This window comes from Capsicum annuum, chromosome 3, assembly GCF_002878395.1.
Source record: "Capsicum annuum cultivar UCD-10X-F1 chromosome 3, UCD10Xv1.1, whole genome shotgun sequence".
NCBI lineage: Eukaryota > Viridiplantae > Streptophyta > Magnoliopsida > Solanales > Solanaceae > Capsicum > Capsicum annuum.
In genome coordinates this window covers 250,975,379-250,984,934 of record NC_061113.1, presented here as the reverse complement: position 1 = coordinate 250,984,934, position 9,556 = coordinate 250,975,379, and the positions used below count along the sequence as shown (strand labels likewise).

At 39.2% G+C, this 9,556-nt stretch overlaps 1 long non-coding RNA gene across 1 annotated transcript; it reads right to left on the bottom strand.

The window, feature by feature from the left end:
• Window positions 1-200: 200 nt before the first annotated feature.
• LOC124897180 lies at window positions 201-1,594 on the bottom strand. The gene is made up of 2 exons (XR_007053854.1): window positions 1,051-1,594; window positions 201-948 (listed from the first exon to the last, which is right to left on the bottom strand). It is a non-coding gene; the product is annotated as an uncharacterized LOC124897180 (long non-coding RNA).
• Window positions 1,595-9,556: the final 7,962 nt, after the last annotated feature.

Sequence of the window (9,556 nt, the reverse complement as noted above, 5' to 3'; positions counted from 1 at the left end):
CTTTGGAAAATCCTTTTCGAAACCCTTTGACTCTCAAACTGATTTGCGAACAGAGATTCTGGCTAAGGAATTCTGTTGACCGAGGGGAAGGTGTTAGGCACCCCTCGATCCCATGGTTCAACCACGGTCGCTTGGTAGAGTGTATCAACTATTTTTGGCATTATGAAATGTATAAACCACACAAAAGAACGCAAAATAATCAAACAATAAACAAAACAAAGCAGTCTAAAAACGTAAAGTCCAATCCAATTATACAGTCCGAAAAATAGAAAAAAAATACGAAAATATAAATCCTAGTCTAAACTAAATCTAGACTAAGCTCCAATGCCTTACCCGACGCCGCGGGCCTTCATCACGATAATTCTCCGCCAACATGATACGTCGGGGCATTCCCCGGTGAATAAATACAAGTGATCTCGGGGCATTCCCCGGCTAAATAAATACATCTAAATTAAACACGATAATCTAGAAAAAGACATTCACATGCACATTCCAACATCCCACGAAACACTTATTCCTAAATTTCGCCTACCCGGCCTACGTTTGCCTACCCGCTCGACGACATATCGTATTCAACATCAACAATGTATCAAAAATATCATAATATTCACTTTTATCAATTTTTGATTCCCGTCCCCAAATTTATTTCAAACAATATGATTAAACATGCTTCGATTTATCAATTCACTTTTCAAAGTCTGAAACCAACATCAACCAACACATAACACATATTCGAACATACCAAACATGCGACAAATAAATCATCCACACCCACAACATCACGAAAAGTCAAAAATAAATTAAAGATTCGGTTAGAAGAAATGGACCTCGATGAAATTAATCCTTGTCGATAATAAAGAAATCCAAAGATCAAAATACTCGACCGGAGAACCTCACAACGAGAAAACCAAACTCGGTATTAAAATAATAACCGAACAGCTCCAAAACCTGTGAAGAAAAAAACTCATGATGTAGAATCCAAATCACAAATGTTGACACGATTTCAACACGAAAAACTCCGAGGACTGACAGTAGAAAAAAAAGCCAAACCGGAAAAGTCAGATTTCGGCGTCCAACCGTACGATCCGAGCTCCGAACAGTGACCAACAATCAAGCAGTAAGAGGCAAAGCTCGGGGATGTTTTTCGGTGGATTTTGAACTAAAAAAAAAAGGACCCTTTGCTACGCCTGTGCTCCGGTGCGTTTGGCAGCAACCGGAAACGGAGGTGATCCTCAGATCTCACTCTCCGGTTCGATCGGAGCATACGACGATGCTGGTGGAGCTGCTCATGTCGTCTTGTTGGGTGTTGACTGGCGCCTGCTGCCGTTGCCGGAGGGAGATCGGGTCGGGTCGGCGGCTGGAGGAGAACGGTATGGTTTGACGGCATTATCGCCGGAGAGGGAGAGCTCGCGGATGCCGATCTCTTTTTTTGGAGAGAGAGAGAGAGAGTGGAGTCTAGAGAGAGGGAGAGAGTGAGGGAGCTCGACGGCGCCGGCGCCGTTGTCGCCGGCGAAGAGAGGGTGAGAGTATTTTTTAATTTTTTTTTGGTTACTGTTAATGCCTTTTTTTTGTTACTGATGGATGCCAAAAAAAATATATCCCCCTTTGTATGTGTGTATTTTTGTATATATATTGTATTATTTTTGTCCTTTCTTTTTGGACAAGAAACAAAAGAGAGGGGGGTGACGTGGGGTAGGGGTAAGGGTAGGGTATGGGGTGGTGAGGTGGTGATTTGTCATTTTCTTATTGGAGAGGGTTTTTAGGGTGTTAAAAGAATAAAAGTTTGTTAGGAATTTTGTTGAGAGTAACCCTTTTTTTTTTTCTTTTTTTTTGTGGGATGCAATCACGTGGGTGAGGGTACATGATATGATAAGGTAGAAATGAAAAAAAACGAACTTTTGAGGGGGACAAAATTACGTGTCTACATCATGCCCTCTTTGAATAAAACACACAGTGTTTTCAGACAAAGAAGTAGACAACGAGGCAGAATTTTGTCCCGACCATTATTCAAAGGAAGAAACAGAAGAAAGAAGGACTACCGGGTCTTGAATTAGGACAGCCTACCCACCCAAGTCACGAGGGAACCAAGTCCTGAGTATTTCAAAGGACTGGAAAGAGAAGGACTGTACCGAGTTGGAGAGTCGAGTGAGGTTCCATCGAGGTTCCGATCCGCGGCTCTGTTATTACATCAAAAATGAAACTTACAAGTTAAAACATAAACGAAAGTACAAAATCCTATCTAACAACTTCTGTAGGTTCTTGACTCGACTTTCATCACCCTATTCTTTAGGCGGGCTCCTGACTTGCTACTTCATCACTTTGTTGCTTGACTTTCATTTTCTTCACTCTGTTCTCCAGGCGGGCTCCTGAAACCCAAAATTAAAACTAAAACGAAACTTATCCCAAACAAGAATTATAATAAAGTAGTATTTCATTTTGAAAGTGTTGTCCCATTTTCCAGGAGAGTCCTAAACAGAAAGTAAAATCCCATTTTTCAGGAGGGTCTTGAGCAGAAAGTAAAAATCTCATTTTTTAGGAGGGTCCTGAACTGAAAGTAAAATTCCATTCTTTAGGAGGGTCCTGAACAGAAAGTAAAATCCCATTTTCAGTGGGGGGCCTGAGCAAAAAGAAAAATCCAATTTTTCAGGAAGGGCCTGAACAGAAAGTAAAATCCCGTTTTTCAGGAGGGTCCTGAACAGAAAGTAAAATCCCATTTTTTCAGGGGGGTCCTGAGCAAAAAGTAAAATCCCATTTTTCAGAAGCGTCCTGAACAGAAGGTAAAATCCCATTTTACACGAGGGTCCTGAACAGAAGGTAAAATTCCATTTTCCAAGAGGGTCATGAACATAAAGTGAAATCCTTGAACAGAAAGTAAAATCCCATTTTTCAAGAGGGTCCTGAATAGAAAGTAAAATCTCATTTTTCAGGAGGGTCCTAACAGAAGGTAAAATGCCATTTTTCAGGAGGGTCCTGAACAGAAAGTAAAATCTCATTTTTCAGGAGGGTCCTGAGCATAAAGTAAAATCCTTGAACAGAAAGAAAAATCCCATTTTTCAGGAGGGTCCTGAACATAAGGTAAAATTCCATTTTTCAGGAGGGTCCTGAGCCGAAAGTAAAATCCCATTTTTCAGGAGGGTCCTAAGCATAAAGTAAAATCCCATTTTTCAGGAGGGTCCTGGTCATAAAGGAAAATCTCATTTTTCAGGAGGGTCCTGAACAGAAAGTAAAGTCCCATTTTTCAGATGGGTCCTGAACAGAAAGTAAAATCCCTATTTTCAAGAGGTCCTGAACATAAAGTAAAGTCCCATTTTTCTGGAGGGTCCAGAGCATAAAGTAATATCCCATTTTTCAGGAGGGTCCTGAGCAGAAAGTAAAATTCCATTTTTCAGGAGGGTCCTGAGTAGAAAGTAAAATCCCATTTTTCAGGAGGGTCCTGAACAGAAAGTAAAATCCCATTTTTCAGGAGGGTCCTAAACAGAAGGTAAAATCCCATTTTTCAGGAGGGTCCTGAACATAAAGTAAAATCCCATATTTCAGGAGGGTCCTAAACAGAAAGTAAAATCCCATTTTTCAGGAGGGTCCTGAACAAAAAGTAAAATCTCATTTTTCAGGAGGGGCCTGTGCATAAGGTAAAATCCCATTTTTCAGGAGGGGCCCGAGCAGAAAGTAAAATCTCATTTTTCAGGAGGGTCCTGAGCATAAAGTAAAATCCTTGAACAGAAAGTAAAATCCCATTTTTCAGGAGAGTCCTGAACATAAAGTAAAATCCCATTTTTCAGGAGGGTCCTGAGCAGAAAGTAAAATCCCATTTTTTAGGAGGGTCCTGAACAGAAAGTAAAATCCCATTTTTCAGCAGGGTCCGGAACATAAAGTAAATGCCCATTTCTCAGGAGGGTCCTGAACAGAAAGTAAAATCCTATTTTACAGGAGGGTCCTGAATAGAAAGTAAAATCCCATTTTTCAGGTGGGGCCTAAGCATAAGATAAATTCTCATTTTTCAGGAGGGTCCTGAGCAGAAACTAAAATCCCATTTCTCAAGAGGGGCCTGAGCAGAAAGTAAAATCCCATTTTTCAGGAGGGTCCTGAACAGCATGTAAAATCCTATTTTTCAGGAGGGTACTGAGCATAAAATAAAATCCCATTTTTCAGGAGGGTCCTGGTCATAAAGTAAAATCCCATTCTTTCGGTGGATCTTGAACAGAAAGTAAAATCCCGTTTTTTCAGGGGGGTCATGAGCAAAAAGTAAAATCCCATTTTTCAGGAGTGTCCGGAGCAGAATGTAAAATCCCATTTTTTCAGGGGAGTCGAGAGCAAAAAGTAAAATCCCATTTTTTCAGGGGGGTCCGGAGCAAAAAGTAAAATCCTATTTTTCAGGAGGGTCCTGAAAAGAAGGTAAAATCCCATTTTTCAGGAGGGTCCTGAACAGAAGGTATAATTCCATTTTTTAGGAGGGTCCTGAACATAAAGTAAAATCCTTGAACAGAAAGTAAAATTTCATTTTTCAGGAGGGTCCTGAACAGAAAGTAAATTCCATTTTTCAGGAGGTTCTCGAACATAAATAAAATCCTTGAACAGAAAGTAAAATCCCATTTTTCTGAAGGGTCCTGAACAGAAAGTAAAATCCCATTTTTTAGAAGGGTCCTGAACAGAAGGTAAAATCCCATTTTTCTGGAGGGTCCTGAACATAAAATAAATACCATTTTTCAGGAGGGTCCTGAAAATAAAGTAAAATCCCATTTTTCAAGAGGGTCCTGAACATAAGGTAAAATCCCATTTTTCAGGAGGGTCCTGAGCCGAAAGTAAAATCCCATTTTTCAGGAGGGTCCTTTGCATAAAGTAAAATTCCATTTTTCAGGAGTGTCCTGGTCATAAAGTAAAATCTCATTTTTCAGGATAGTCCTAAACAGAAAGTAAAATCCCATTTTTCAGGAGGGTCCTGAACAGAAAATATAATCCCTATTTTCAAGAGGTCCTGAACATAAAGTAAAGTCCCATTTTTCTGGAGGGTCCTGAGCATAAAGTAAGATTCCATTTTTCCAGAGGGTCCTGAGCAGAAAGTAAAATCCCATTTTTCAGGAGGGTCCTGAACAGAAAGTAAAATCCCATTTTTCAGGAGGGGCTGAGCATAAGGTAAATTCCCATTTTTTAAGAGGGTCCTGAGCAGAAAGTAAAATTCCATTTTTCAGGAGGGGCCTGAGCAGAAAGTAAAATTCCATTTTTCAGGAGGGTCCTAAACAGAAAGGAAAATCCCATTTTTCAGGAGGGTCCCGAACATAAAGTAAAATCCTTGAACAGAAAGTAAAATCCCATTTTCAGGAGGGTCCTTAACAAAATTAAAATCCCATTTGTTAGGAGGGTCCTAAACAGAAGGTAAAATCCCATTTTTCAGGAGGGTCCTGAACATAAAGTAAAATACCATTTTTCAGGAGGGTCCTGAACATAAAGTAAACCCCCATTTTTCAGAAGTGTCCTGAACAGAAAGTAAAATCCCATTTTTTAGGAGGGTCCTGAACATAAGGTAAAATCCCATTTTCAGGAGGGTCCTGAGCCGAAAGTAAAATCCCATTTTTCAGGAGAGTCCTAAGCATAAAGTAAAATCCCATTTTTCAGGAGGGTCCTGGTCATAAAATAAAATCTCATTTTTTAGGAGGGTCCTGAACAGAAAGTAAAATCCCATTTTTCAGGAGGGGCCTGAGCATATGGTAAATTCCCATTTTTCAAGAAGGTCCTTAGCAGAAAGTAAAATTTCACTTTTCAGGAGGGGCCTGAGCAGAAAGTAAAATTCCATTTTTCAGGAGGGTCCTAAACAGAAAGTTAAATCCCATTTTTCAGGAGGGTCCCGAACATAAAGTAAAATCCTTGAACACAAAGTAAAATCCCATTTTCAGGAGGGTCCTGAACAAAATTAAAATCCCATTTTTTAGGAGGGTCCTAAACAGAAGGTAAAATCCCATTTTTCAGGAGGGTCCTGAACAGAAAGTAAAATTCCATTTTTCAGGAGGGTCCTGAACATAAAGTAAAATATCATTTTTCAGGAGGGTCCTGAACAGAAAGTAAAATCTCATTTTTCAGGAGGGTCCTGAACATAAAGTAAAATCTCACTTTTCAGGAGGGTCCTGAACAGAAAGTAAAATCCCATTTTTTCAGGAGGGTCCTGAACATAAAGTAAAATCTCATTTTTCAGGAGGGTCCTGAACAGAAAGTAAAATCCCATTTTTCTGGAGGGTTCTGAACATAAAGTAAAATCCCATTTTTCAGGAGGGTCCTGAGCAGAAAGTAAAATCCCATTTTTCAGGAGGGCCCTGAAGATAAAGTAAAATCCCATTTCTCGGGAGGGTCCTGAACAGAAAGTAAAATCCTATTTTTCAGGAGGGTCCTAAATAGAAAGTAAAATCTCATTTTTCAGGAGGGGCTTGATCATAAGATAAATTCTCATTTTTCAGGAGGGTCTTGAGCAGAAACTAAAATCCCATTTCTCAGGAGGGGCCTGAGCGGAACGTAAAATCCCATTTTTTAGGAGGGTACTGAACATAAAGTAAAATCCCATTTTTCAGGAGGGGCCTGAACAGAAAGTGAAATCCCATTTTTCAGGAGGGTCCTGAACAGCATATAAAATCCCATTTTTCAGGAGGGGTTTGAGCAGTAAGTAAAATATCATTTTTCAGGAGGGTCCTGAACATAAAGTAAAATCCCATTTTTCAGGAGGGGCCTGAACAGAAAGTAAAATCCTGTTTTTCAGGAGGGTCCTGAGCATAAAGTAAAATCCCATTTTTCAGGAGGGTCCTGGTCATAAAGTAAAATCCCATTTTTCAGGAGGGTCCTGAACAGAAAGTAAAATTCCATTTTTCAGGAGGGTCCTGAACAGAAAGTAAAATTCCAATTTTCAGGATGGTCCTGAACATAAAGTAAAATCCCATTTTTCAGTAGGGTCCTAAGCATAAAGTAAGATCCCATTTTTAAGGAGGGTCCTGAACAGAAAGTAAAATCCCATTTTTCAGGAGGGTCCTGAAAATAAAGTAAAATCCCATTTCTCAGGAGGGTCCTGAATAGAAAGTAAAATTCCATTTTTCAGGAGGGGCCTGAGCATAAGATAAATTCTCATTTTTCAGGAGGGTCCTGAGCAGAAACTAAAATCCCATTTCTCAGGAGGGGCCTGAGTAGAAAGTAAAATCCTATTTTTCAGGAGGGTCCTGAACATAAAGTAAAATCTCATTTTTCAGGAGGGGACTGAACAGAAAGTGAAATCCCATATTTTAAGAGGGTCCTGAACAACATGTAAAATCTCATTTTTCAGTAGGGGCCTGAGCAGAAAGTAAAATATCATTTTTAAGGAGGGTCCTGGACATAAAGTAAAATCCCATTTTTCAGGATGGGCCTGAACAGAAAGTAAAATCTCATTTTTTAGTAGGGTCCTGAACAGAAAGTAAAATCTCATTTTTCAGGAGGGTCCTGAGCATAAAGTAAAATCCCATTTTTCAGGAGGGTCCTGGTCATAAAGTAAAATCCCATTTTTCAGGAGGGTCCTGAACTGAAAGTAAAATTCCATTTTTCAGGAGGGTCCTGAACAGAAAGTAAAATTCCAATTTTCAGGATGGTCCTGAACATAAAGTAAAGTCCCATTTTTCAGGAGGGTCCTAAGCATAAAGTAAGATTCCATTTTTCAGGAGGGTCCTGAGCAGAAAGTAAAATCCTATTTTTCAAATCCCATTTTTCAGGAGGGTCTTGAGCAGAAAGTAAAATCCCATTTTTTAGGAGGGTCCTGAGCATAAAGTAAAATCCCATTTTTCAGGAGGGTCTTGAGCAGAAAGTAAAATCCCATTTTTCAGGAGGTTCCTGAGCATAAAGTAAAATCCCATTTTTCAGGAGGGTCCTGAACAAAAGTAAAATCTCACGGATGGGCATTTCCAATGGTAGCTGAATCAAGTGAAACTAATTTGCCCCTATTTCAACAAAGAAAATTTGTGAGTTAAAAACTTAGTGGTGACTTGCATATCTTGGCTTCTCTGATATATTTCCAGCACTCGTTCCTTTCATCTTTGTTCCAAATTTCTATCACTTGCCCTGTCTTGCCGCATCATTGACCCGGACCCATATTAAGGGAAACGAGCTCTGACTCAAACAACGAATTTCCATTTTACCATGCCCCTGAGGTGCACTCTTTTTCCCAAATCTGAATGTTTCTATGAATCCAATAGTCTGTCGGTTGATAGACTTCCTTTGCTTCGTGTTGAATTACGATCATATTTCTTTCCTGTGCTGTTCCTTGTCTTTTCCTCATATAATTGGAAAGACTGGTAGTAAATTTTGAAATTCTTTCTCGCTTGTTTTGACACGGACTTGACTTAAAATATAAAGAAATGATGGTGACTTTTATTTTGATAAATGACATAAAAAAAAGACCAAGAACATGAATATGTAAATGAAAGAAAAGGGCAATGTCCCATATTCAAAAAGAAAACTTATCTGAATACAACAACCAACTCCAATAAGTATGACATGCATTTTGGATTGAGCTGCCTGATCTTCCTATCCAGACTCCCCATTTATTGTTGAGTTCGTACCTTTTGCCGCTGAGCTGCTTCTTCAAATCCATTGGACTCATTCATCACATTCGATCGTCGACATCTTAAATGAATTTCGCCAACAAATCTCTTTCTTTTTACTTTTCACTTTTCTCTTGATCTTTCCATCGCCTTACGGTGCCCGTGAGGGTTTTCACCAATAAGACTCTCTCATTTTTATTGCTCTCCACTCACCATCGCCTTATGGTGCCTGCAAAGGTTTTCACCAATAAGACTCTCTCATTTTTATTTTCTCTCAACTCACCATCGCCTTATGATGCCCATGGGGTTTTCACCAATAAGACTCTCTCATTTTTTATTTCTTTCCTGATTTCTTATGCTGAGGGAGACCAGTGGTACTTCACAATGTATCATCATATCCATTGCATGCTTAGCCTTAACATTATCAAAAATTGATCTGAAGGACTTTCTTTGGTTGTAACTTGGCTTTTGGTTAAGGTTTAGAAAAAATGTTAAGAGACCCAAACAATACTTGAAGTGGGGGTGGGACTTACAACTTTTGGAATCGACTCAAACAACACATTGACTCATGCCCCAGTTTTGTTGACTGGGTGAGTCTTAAATCTTTATTTGGTTGGACCGAGCCCGTAATAGGGCAGCCTACGTATCTCACTCCCGAGAGAGAAGAATCAGGTCGAACGTAATTCCATCAGCTTGTTCTTTGTTTTGATTTGATTTCGATTTTTCTCTTTTTTTTTATTTTCAAACTCTTTCTTTTATTCTTATTTTCTTGACATTTATCTTTAACTCTATTTTGATTCCAAAAGAGGGATATGAAAGAAAAATAAAACGAAGCTCACACGGGTAAACAAGGGATGACACAATGTTTGGATAGAAGAATAAAATGTCTTTATCATGTCAATCTTCAAAAATGCAAGTACTAAACATGCAATAAAATCAACAAAGGATCAAATATCATACATAATATCTTTTGACCGCATCAGCATTGATAGCCATTTCTGCCATTTTGCCTT